The sequence below is a fragment of the Bidens hawaiensis genome, unplaced genomic scaffold (assembly GCF_021521415.1).
Source record: "Bidens hawaiensis isolate Kalapana, Puna unplaced genomic scaffold, B.hawaiensis_p1.1 tig00028303_1, whole genome shotgun sequence".
Lineage (NCBI taxonomy): Eukaryota > Viridiplantae > Streptophyta > Magnoliopsida > Asterales > Asteraceae > Bidens > Bidens hawaiensis.
In genome coordinates, this window is record NW_027494620.1 from 249,589 (window position 1) to 262,172 (window position 12,584).

The window sequence follows — 12,584 nt, forward strand, 5'->3', positions numbered from 1 at the left end:
CCTGTGATTTGAGCTTCACCCACTTCGCTCCAACAAATCGGGGAGCGGCACTTACGACCGTAAAGTGCTTCAAATGGGGCCATACCGATACTGGAATGATAGCTGTTATTATAAGAGAACTCGACTAGAGGTAGGTGTGAATCCCAATTACCTCCAAAATCAAGAACACTAGATCGGAGCATATCCTCAAGAGTTTGAATAGTTCGCTCAGACTGTCCGTCAGTCTGAGGATGATATGCGGTACTCATGTCCAAGCGAGTTCCTAGCGCAGATTAGAGAGATTTCCAAAAGCGGGATATAAAACGGCCATCGCGATCGGATATGAAACTCAAAGGAGTACCATGGCGGCAGACAATTTCCTTGACATAAAGCTGCGCGAGTTGCTCAACACGGTAGTTTTCACGAATGGGCAGAAAGTGAGCAGACTTAGTCAAACGATCCACTATTACCCAAATGCTATCATGTTTGCTTGCTGTCAAAGGTAACTTGGTAATAAAGTCCATCGCTATACCTTCCCATTTCCACGCAGGAATTTCTGGTTGTTCGAGCAAACCAGATGGGCGTTGGTGTTCAGCTTTTACCTTGGAACAAGTCAGGCATTTAGCTACGAACACAGCAATATCCTTTTTCATACCGGGCCACCAATAAGTAATGCGCAAATCCTTGTACATCTTATCAGCGCCAGGATGAACGGAATACCGAGATTTGTGTGCTTCACTCAGGATATCAGCGCGAAGATTCTCATCAAAGGGAATCCAGATGCGATTAAGATAGCAGAGAATCCCACTCAGATTAGGAACAAAATGCGCTTCCGCGCCACACGCTAACTCGGCGCGAAGGTTACCATTACTGATGGATGCGCGCTGCGCGTCACGAATGCGTGATTCCAGATTGCTCTGAATCGGCGCAAAGCGAAGCTGCGTGCGCGGCAAGATACAGTTAAGCTGGCAGGGTTTGCGACTGAGCGCATCGGCTACCACATTAGCCTTACCAGGATGATACCGGATCTCACAATCGTAATCGCTGATGAGTTCGTTCCATCGGCGTTGCCTCATGTTAAGTTCCTTCTGATCAAAGATATGCTGAAGGCTTTTATGGTCAGTGTAGAGGATACACTTAGTACCATAAAGGTAGTGTCTCCAGATCTTCAAGGCAAAAACAACTGCACCTAGTTCGAGGTCGTGAGTTGTATAATTCTTCTCGTGAACCTTGAGTTGCCTCGATGCGTAAGCGATAACCTTGCCTCGTTGCATAAGAACACAACCGAGACCTTGGTTAGAGGCATCGCAGTACACGACAAAATCATCATTACCCTCAGGTAGCGCAAGGACAGGAGCTTCACACAACAAACGCTTGAGCGTTAGAAAGGCTTCTTCTTGCTTCGAGCCCCAAATATACGGTTTACCTTTGTGCGTTAGAGCTGTTAAAGGTAAAGCGATCTTCGAGAAGTTCGAAATGAAGCGCCGGTAATAACCAGCTAAGCCCAGAAAGGAACGGATTTCGGTAGGAGTGGTCGGCGTAATCCAGTTCTTGATTGCTTCAACTTTGGATGGGTCGACATGAATACCCATCTTGTTCACAACAAGGCCAAGAAACTGTACTTCATCAGACCAAAATTCACACTTGGAAAGCTTAGCATAGAGCTGCTCGGCTTTAAGCTTTTGCAACACCAACCGAAGATGTTGCTCATGCTCGGCCTTGGTCTTAGAATACACCAGAACATCATCGATAAACACAATCACAAATCGGTCCAAGAAAGGCCTACACACCCGATTCATTAGATCCATGAAAACGGCGGGTGCGTTGGTTAAACCGAAGGACATGACCAAGAATTCAAAATGGCCATAACGAGTTCGAAAAGCAGTCTTCGGAACATCTTCATCGCGGATGCGCAACTGGTGATAGCCAGAGCGGAGATCAATCTTGGAAAAACAAGAGGCACCTTGGAGTTGATCAAAGAGGTCGTCAATACGCGGTAAGGGATACCGGTTCTTAATGGTGAGTTTGTTCAACTCGCGGTAATCGATACACATGCGAAACGATCCATCTTTCTTTTTAACGAACAACACCGGAGCACCCCAGGGCGAAGAGCTAGGGCGAATGAATCCTTTAGCGGTCAACTCTTGAAGTTGACTTGCCAATTCCTGCATTTCAGCGGGCGCAAGACGGTAAGGAGATTTAGCTACGGGGGATGCACCAGGGACAAGATCAACACGAAACTCGACTTCACGAGCGGGAGGGATACCAGGAAGATCATCAGGAAAAACTTCAGGGAAATCACGCACAACAGGGATATCGCGAAGCTTCTTTTCTTCAGCAGGTTTAACCACATGGGCTAAGAATGCAATACACCTTTTCCGCATGAGCCTTCGGGCTTCGGCGCAAGACATAAGTTTAAGACCGCGGGAGGGTTTCTCGCCGTAGATATGAAGATCACCATTTTCTCGAGGTATGCGAATCATCTTCTTGGCGCAAATAACTTCGGCGCGATTCTTCGAGAGCCAGTCCATACCAATGATAACATCAAAACTTCCAAGAGGCATGGGGATGAGGTCGATTAGAAAATCGTTTTCATTAAGGTTAAGCGTGCAATCCTTAATCACGGAGTTAATTAAAATAGTTTCACCATTAGCCAATTCAACTGAAAAATTTCCTTTTAAGTTATCGCGTGGTCGCGCAAGCTTCTGCTCAAAAGCGCGAGAGATAAAACTTCTATCGGCGCCAGTATCAAAAAGTACAGAAGCATAAAATCCGTTAAGCAAAAATGTACCATTAACTACGTCATTATTCGCTTGCGCTTGGTGCGCGGTTATGTTAAAAGCTCGTCCGCGCGTCGCTTGGTTCGAGATTTGGTTCACCGGATTCGCTTGGGTAATTTGCACTTGTAGCCTCGGGCACGCGTTCCGGAAATGACTGGGATCACCGCAGTTAAAGCACGACCTGGGTCGTGGATTAGGGTATGCTGGTTGAGGGTTTTGCGGGTAGGTTGGTGGTGTTTGTGCGATTGGGTTGACGGGAGGGACTCTACAGAACTCGGCAGAGTGACCAACGCGGCCACATCGGTTACATTGTCGACACGGGGTTTGGGTTGGGTGATGAAGTCTACAGGTTGGGCAAAAGGGTTGAGTTCCTGTGTAAGGTTTCTTAGTTGGCGGGGCAGGGAGTGCGGGATTGGTTAGGGCATAGTTGTGGACTACAGGGGGAGTTGGGTAGGCTGACAGGGGTTGAGGGGCGTATACTAGAGGTTGGTAGGCGGGTTGCTGGACTATGGGCGGGCTGGTAAGCGCATAGACTTGTCTGCGCCTACGTTTGGGGTTGTTATGGTGTGAGGGTTCAGGTTTGGTTTCTGTTGGTTCAGGGGCAGTCTTGGTGGGTTTGGTCTTCTCAGCTCCCCGCAGGAACAGGGTTCCTGCTCTGACATGGTTGTCGCTGAGCACAGCGGCCAACTCAATGGCGTCAGGGAGGGTTACTGGGTTTCTGGCCCATACAGAATCTTGAATTTCCATGGGGAGACCCCCAAGGAATTTCTCTATGGCTCGGCGGGAAGGGGTAACAAGGTGAGGGACAAGCAGGCTTAGTTCATGGAAGCGCGTCGCGTACTCGCGCGCTTCACCACTGTATTGCTTAAGATTCCAAAATTCCTCCTCCAGGCGCTTAACTTCGTTGGGAGGGCAGAATTCTCGCGTCAAGAGATCCTTAAATTCCTCCCAGAGCATGCTAGTAGCAGCTTCTGCGCCACGCGCATGAGCTACTCCATTCCACCATGTAAGCGCCCTTGCTTCCAGGACACTGGAGGCATATAGGGTTCGTCTGTCTGAGGGGCATTGGGTGTGGAGGAAAGTGTTTTCTATTTTCTCAAGCCACTGGAGCATTACGGTGGCTCATTCAAGACCTGTGAACTTTGGAGGGTTACCCGCGTTAAAGGACTTAATGTTGTAACCAGAGGTGTTAGCATTGTTTTGGCTCAAAGCTTGGGCTATTGCGGCGGCCATTTCCTGGGAACGTTGCAGCGAACGTCTGCGCGCGGCTTCTTTCTTCCTAAGATGGCGAGCTGATAGCGGAGGCATTCTATAAAAGTTTTAATTTTTAGTTAATATCTTGGTTTTAGCGCAAAGTATAACCTCGAAAAGCTTGGTTTCGCGGAGTCAGTTACTGTCAAAAGTTAAAGTAAAATAAATAACCCTAAATGCAAACTTAATAAAGGTAACAAATTCGAATCAAGAATCGACAATTCATGTATCACCATGACTTTCCGAATTCCCAATTTAAAATATATGAGCAAACGAGTATTGGAGATTGACGATTCATGTATCACCATGACTTTTCAATCTTCAATATAAAATATACAAGAAAATGAGTATTGGAGGTTGACAATTCATGTATCACCATGACTTTTCAAGTCTCCAACCTCAGAACATAATCGTAAATGGAAATTGAAAATCAACTATTCATGTATCACCATGACTTTTCGGATTTTCAAATCCAACAAACGAATATGTAAGTAAAATCAATAAAAATCGAAATTCAACAAAAATCGAAATATCGCGGAATAAAACATAAAATCGTATACTGCGCAGGCGCGAGCATATTCATAAATAACGAGTAATTAACAATAAGTGCGCAAACATATTCATAAATGTATAATATGAGAATGTTTTCGTATATGTGTATGTTTGTTTGAATGTTAAAATGTACACTTATACAGTTATACTTGTGTATGTGTATGTGTGAAGATTCGAATTATAGAAATGCACATATATATGTTCAAGTAGAAGTGCGTATAGTGTACGAGTCTAACACGAGACCTGGCAAATCCCTCAAGTTATGAGGATAAACCCCTCTAACTTTTGTTGGACGTAGACATGGTGTGATGTGCTAGCATGGTTAAGGACTATGGACCTATACATGCTATAGATGTAACACCCCGACCAAAGGCGGATTATACATCGGGGCGCCACATATTGTTTCATTACTCGTGACACTATTGGGTGTCAATATTTAATAAATACATTCATTCGCGCACGCGCAAAGTAGACACAAGATAACATAAATCATCATAAATCAATATATTATAAATCATAATATTCGAACAGCAATAACTTGTCTTGATACATTTTAATCTAGGTCCAAAATAAAGAAAACTTCCTACGTGTCCACAAGCTCCAAATGTAGCTACAGCAAACCTGAACATGTGTTAAAATAAACGTCAAACACTTGCGTGTTGGTGAGGAATCAAGTTTAATTATATAATAATAGATAACAATAATCACTGCGCGCAACACGTGTATGTCTGGTGTTTAACAAGGGTGTAATCAGATTGTGACCAAGCCTAAATAGATCATAGTTCATAGTTCAATCAGTGCTCCCAAATGAGCACAAAAACAAGAAAACATCTGTGCAAGTGTAAACAAAGAAAACCGTAAACGATAGGTCTCCCGTGTTCATCTAATGGATCCATGAAAACTACGGAATAGGCCGAACAAAGCGGTTAATGATACACACATACAAATAAACAGCCAAGTAAACGTCCTCAACACATGGGATACTGCGCGACTAAAGTTTATAAACAAGTTTAAGACTCAAGTTTGTACGAACACATGAACATCCCAAAACATTTAAAATAAAAAGGGATTAGGTACGAGATTACTCACTTGATAAAGATGCGTTGAAAGATAAAGCAAGAACCAACTCTAAACAAGCACAAGTTAACCTATAAATAAAGATTATCGCTTTAATGATTTGTTTTAAGTCTTGAATATATGTTAGCATTATTAATAAGTAACTTTTAACAAATTATTATATATATATTATATATTACCGGAAATCAGGGCAGAACAGGAGAAAAGACGAAAGCAAAGGGAGGAGACGGCAGAGGACAACGGCAGAGAGCAAAGGAAGAGATTTAAGTGTTTGTGTGTGTAGTGTTAAGAAAATAGCATTATTATTTATAGGGAAACCCTAGGGAACACAATCCCTAGAAAAGGGGAAAAGATCTCCAAAAAGTAAAAGATTCCAAAAGCAAAAGATATCAAAAGATATGGCAGCTGCAGGGGACAAAGGAAAAGCTGACAGGGAACAGTAAACAGGCATGGGATGGTCAGATAAAGGTACTGGTCAAGCATGGTAAAGCAGATCTCAAAAGATAATGTCAGTCACTTTTTCTGTCAACCAATGGGGTTGGTGCGCATGCTGCGCCAAAAGTGGCTTTTCAGACATAAGACAGGTTAGGTCAAAAGCACAGAAGATAAGACATCACAAAAGTAAACGGCTAGATTAAACAGAAGAAAAGACTCAAAGGGTTTAGCGCGAGAAGGCTGACACAGAAGGTCAAGAGTGCGTGAGCGCGAAGGCAGACAGAACCAACCTTTGCGCACCGCGGGAAGAACCACAATCCTTAGCGCGCCGTGGGAAGAACTATAATCCTTAGCGCGCTGCGGGGACAGTTCGCCTCGCGTGTCGCAACAGATGGTCTTCACGCAGGCTTCCTTTGTAAGGAGTCTGGCGCGTGGAACTGCGCAGGCAACCTTAGGCGGGAAGAAACAAAGGACAGAGTTAAGAGGGGGTTCAAGGCTTAAGGGCGGGACGGCGACAAGAGGGACAAAGAGGCGGAAAGAAAAGAGAAGAGGGACGGGACGGCGGAAAGGAAGAGAGAGAGAAAGAGGCGGGAAGGAAAATATTATTATTATTATAAAGTAAAATATAAGTATAAATAAATATTAAATCATAAAAGAAAGAGATCGGATCAGAGAAACGGGTACCTGGGTCGGGTCGGATCGGGCAGATGTCACAATAGAGGTGTTATGTTAGTATAGGTAGGGAGTGTGGTCCTTATACGTGTTGTAGATGTGATGAGTAGTATAGTCTATGTTGCACGGAAACGCCGGAAAGGTGTGAGTCCCCGTCCCGGGGACTATCTGGGGACGGAAACGCCGGCGAAACGCCAGGGAAACATTTCCCGAACGATTCCGATAATTGGGTACGGATCAATCGGAGTTCTGGGACGTTTCCTATTAAAATTAGGGTTTTATGTGTAAACTTACATTTAATTTGGAAACTTACATCTGAATGTTCATTTACATTTTCTTCCGGTCGCCAGCAAGGTAAGACTACTCCTATTGGCAATCTCATAATTAGATTGGTGGGCTCAATGTTAAAAAAATTGAAAAAGAAAATAAAGCAATCTAGATTGACAATCTGGGTTGGCAGAGCAAACCTAGATTGCAATCGCAAACCCAGATTGCAATCCAAACTAACCCCCAATAACTTAATTATTCAATTAACTTTTAATATTCGAACTAAAAAAAATAATTAAATACACGATATTTCTTAAAAAAAATTATGAACATTCCGACATAAATTTTATTTAAAACGGATTTTGTTAAAAAAATATTTTTTTTAAGTTGGGATGGGTTGTGAATGTGTGTAAAAGATTGGAGTGTATTAAATTATATAGATTGAGGATAAAGAAATAAATTTTATAATATGAGATTGAGATTGCGAGATTGTTGAGGGGAATAGTCTAAACAGATGTTTTGGGTGAAAGTGTGTAGGTAGAAGATGATATGCATTGGGAGTAGTAAAACCAATAAATTATTGTTGTCTTTTCTCTTTCTAATTATATATTACTTTTAACTAACCACTCACTTTTGTTAAACATAAAAAGCAAATTTAATAATTAATTACTTTATTTGTAAATTAAAAAAAACGTTTTTGGGTATAGGGTACTAACAATAATTTTTAAAAATGTTGGTTTTTTAAACATTTAACCCCTAATGTTTCACTTGTTTACATCTACTACCTAAAACATTTAACTTTTAATAAAAATGTTTATTCTTCAATCTATTATCTCTACGTTTGTGTATTTTATTTGTAACCATAAGTTTTAAAGTAACGTATTCAATTTATAAACAATATATATTTATTTTGGAATATGTTTAAAATATATTTGTATTTTTTTATATTTTTTTACCGTATCCTTGCCATACCCATATCTTAATTTTTTTATTTTTGTCGTTTCCCGTACCTATAACGTCCCCATATCCTGGTCCCGTACCCGTTCTCGTGCTACTTAGAGTATAGTTAAGGACAACGAACCTTGTATGCGACCTCATACATGATATGGTGTATGTGTCATCACAGGCTAGGACAACGAACCTTGTATGTGCTTTAGTTGTATGTGTCCGCATAGGTAAGGATGGTGGCCATTGTACGTGTTGTTAATGTATGTTGGTATAGGGAAGGACCGTGAATCTTATACGTACCATGAATGGTAGACATATGTAAGGACGGCGGACCTTGTGTGTGTTCACGACCTTGAGTATAGGAATAGACGGAGAACTATGAACATACTCTTGGTTGGTTAAGGTAAGTATAAAAGGTAAGTGTGCAAAGTATGTATGATTTGAAGGGTAGTTAAATTTGTATGAATATATGAATTTGAAAAAAGTAAAGAAAGGTTCAAAAAGGTGTTACTATATGTCGATTTCATCATCAAGATATAAACAATTACATTATACAAGTTTTGAAGAGTTAAATGTATTAGCACACAATCAACATTAAGCTAATTAAAACATTTTATTCCTTTTAACCCTTTATAGTCGGAATATATATAGAATTCGAAATATTATTCAAGTTATATCTCACAATATTTTTTTTTGTCACAAATGATAGAAGCCTGTTAAGAGAAAATTAACATTTTTAATATAAAAGGAAATATTGCATTCATCTTGGATACTTAAAAAAAGGTAACAACAATTCTTGTTATAAATTTTCTTACATAATAATCATAAAGACTTTAGGGGCGACTTGATTCTTCATCAAAATCATAACCCTTTACGTGATTTTAGTTCTTGGGGCCAGGACAATCACGAACACATGTTCCGCCTATAGAAAGACAAGGCGCACAACCTTTATTAAGCATGAAACAATCATCTATTGTCTTGCATCCTATAATATCATAATGTCTTTGAGGGCCAGGACAATCAGGAACACATGTTCCGCCTATAGAAAGACAAGGCGCACAACCTTTGTTAAGCATGAAACAATCATCTATTGTCTTACATCCTACAATATCATAACGTCCTTGATCCGCCATTGTTTCCAACCACATCCCTTAACAAATAATTCAATGACCAAATATTAGATGAATACAAGACGTTGAAACATAATTAAATACAAAAAAAGTAAAAATAAATAAATTATCTAACCAGATGAAATGATGGCAATCATGAATAGAATCAAAGTTTTTTGAATATTCCTCATCTTTGTTCTATGATTTTACTTGTTATGCATACTACATACATGTATGTGTATATATATACATATAAACATATAAATGTTGTGAAACTCTCAATTTAATGCCCTTAATACTAATATTATACCCTTTAAATACTTACCTAAACAACCAGTATTTCCTCTTTTATATATTTAATGGAATATTTGTTTGCATTTACTCTTATACCTTTTCTAACAGGAAGATTGGATCAAATAAAAAAAAAGGTAACGAGATAACTCGAACAAGGAAATAAAATAAGTATTTTAGATTAGAAAATAACCTTTCAAGATAAACAAGCCAAGTTCCTTGATGCCAAAATGTAAGACGAAAAATTTTGAAAAGTTGAACACCAGTCAAATATCTAGGCCTGTAAGCGAACCGAATATTCAGTGAAGTGTTCATAAACCATTCGTCGAGAAGTTCGTTAGACGAACATGAACAAAAAGTTTATGCTCATTTATTTTGACGAACGAACATGAACACATGCTTCGTTCGTTTATTTATGTTCGCGAACGTTCGTTTGTTTATGTCCGTTTACGTTAATTTACATAAGTATAGAAAATAATTAAATATTATTTTTATTTTACAAATTATATCACCATAATATGTTTATATTTGTTCGTTTATGTGTGTTTGTGATCTTTTACGTATGGTCATTTATGTTCGTAAACTATTCTTTTAAATGACCTACAAATACCTCAACTTCAAATCCCCCGTAATTTTGTTCTGTCTCTTTAAAATTAAGATATATTTCCAATAACTTGCTGCTATCAGTGGATATAATCATCCAAGATATAAACATGATACCAATTTGGAAGACTTAATTATTAGTCAACGTGTATTTATGTATAATATTTATGTATAGCTGTCAATTAGCATGTGTATAGCTATCTCTGTATCACCTCCTAAATTAGCCTTAGGTTTGTTATTTTCCCTTGTTATTTATATGGATGTATATGGAAGGAATGAATCATGGAATTCTTCTAATTAACATGTATTAGCACACAATCAACTAATTAAAACATCAAATGAGCCGTTTAAAAATATCAAATGTTAATGAAAGATTAAACGAGATAAGTTGTCTCTTACTCTCTGAGTTATGACATGCTGACTAGTACCAATTTGGAAGAGTTAGATGTATTAGCACACAATCAACATCAACTAATTAAAACATCAAATGTGTCGTTCAAAAATATCAAATGTTAATGGAAGATTAAACGAGATAAGTTGTCTCTTACTCTCTGAGTTACGACATGTTGACTAGTACCAATGTGGAAGACTTAGATGTATTAGCACACACTCAACATCAACTATATAAAACATCAAATGTGTCGTTCAAAAATATCAAATGTTAATGAAAGATTAAACGAGATAAGTTGTCTCTGAGTTACGACAGATTGACTAGTACCAATTTCAAATTAGCACACAATCAACTTATAACTAACTAAAACATCAAGTGTGCCGTTCATAAATATTAAAAAAAAATTGCGTTTGCCGGGAGTCGAACCCAGGTCTATTACTTGGAAGGAAATTATCCTAACCGTTGGATTACAAACGCAACGTTGTTATTAATTCGAGTTACAAACTGAAAACTTTGATAAATAAGTACGGCTTAGGTGGTTGTCGGTCTATTTAATAATATTTAAACTCGCAATCAGAAATGGTTCAATTTACAAGCGTAAACCGTTTTTTAACTTTAATGTTTTTCATTGCATGCTTGTGTTACGTATCGATATTAAATACGTACATGTTTTTTTAACAGTTTGGTGTGTTCGTCATGAATCATGAAAATATACAATTGTGGACTCACTGTTGGAGAAACAGGGCGGTTGACGCCTTAACGATTGCCTACCTTAAAAATCACTAGTCTAGTATCATATACTTGGTAAAATCTTGATCGCACCCCATAACATTTTATGATTGCCCTCCATAAACTTTCAAAACTGAACATCATAAAATTACTTGAATTAAGCCTAATATTTTTATCTATTATCTTTTAAGCCCATGTTTTACGAATTAGGCCCAATTTTCTTATATTCAATGGTTTGTTTAACTTATGCTCAATGTTAATTTTGAGCCATAAATCGGTTTGTTTTAGTGTATTTCAATATGTCAATGCACACGATGTCGATCATTATGTGACGATTAGAAACCTTGTCTACTTGTGCGATCACAGGAAATGGACCCACGTACCTCCAAATGATTCTAATAAGTTAATGACTTTTATTTAATTTAGAAAAAGAAATATGAATGACGCAATGGAACAATCAACGATTCATCAAAAGAAAAGTTGGAGAATCATTTTTTAAAACTCTTGAATACATTGATATGGAAAAGATAGTTGTATGTGTTATGTTAAAAAATACTTGCTTAAAACGTCATGAATCAAAATAAATTAACTACTAAATTCCGATCATGGTGACCCAATATCAACAAATAAAGATCATGACGGGTATTCTGGAAGTAAGCCGGCATGTAAGCCCAACGTAAGAAATATTTTATGGTAATCTCAACTTTCAACATATTTTCCTTCAACAATCCCAAACCAACTGGACTGCTTACATGTCATAAAACTTAATTTATAATTTATATTTTTGCTGACTGGACTACTATATATATATATTCAATTTACACCCACACACCTCCATGTTCATCTTCTTGGTGAAAACCCCACCACCCCCAACAACATTACCCGACCACCAGGGGCAGACCCACATAGGTTTGATCGGGGTCCCAGTACACCAATGTTTTTGTTTTAAATTATTAAGAAATGGTATATTAAATTGTGTAAAGACCCCATAAAAATTAATACTTGGAACCCGTACTATTAAGGTTGAAATGGTCTAGTTGAAAGTCTTTTGTTTTTCCTTTGGGAGGTTGTAGGTTCAAGTTTCACTATACTCTGTTTTTGCTGGGTTTTTTATATCATAGTCAATATTAGTTATTTAGTTAGGGTATTTGTGTTTTTCGTTAATTTCTCCCATATACCCATTCACCATGCAACATATATAATAACATGGGTTTTGCATATTCTTTTATTATATATCTTGTGTATGTATATTATAAATAATCATTTATTTGCGTTAGAGTTAGTTTTTTGTGTTTTGGTCATGTATGTAAGACCATATATATAACTTACGTTTATGTTTTTTCGGGTATGAATTAAAAGTCTATGTTCTATCTAGTTTTAATCTAGATTCTTTCTACTTACTCGTTTCCAATGACACCATATTTCCGTGTTTTATTATATGTTCCTCGCCTCGAGCCGACCCGAATAATGACCGACCCAAAAATATTGTAAACCGAAAAA

The 12,584-nt window shown here is 38.4% G+C and overlaps 1 non-coding gene across 1 annotated transcript; it reads right to left on the reverse strand.

Annotated features, from left to right (window-relative positions):
- Positions 1–10,760: 10,760 nt before the first annotated feature.
- On the reverse strand, positions 10,761–10,832 carry TRNAG-UCC (transfer RNA glycine (anticodon UCC)). Its single transcript has one exon. It is a non-coding gene; the product is annotated as a tRNA-Gly (tRNA).
- Positions 10,833–12,584: the final 1,752 nt, after the last annotated feature.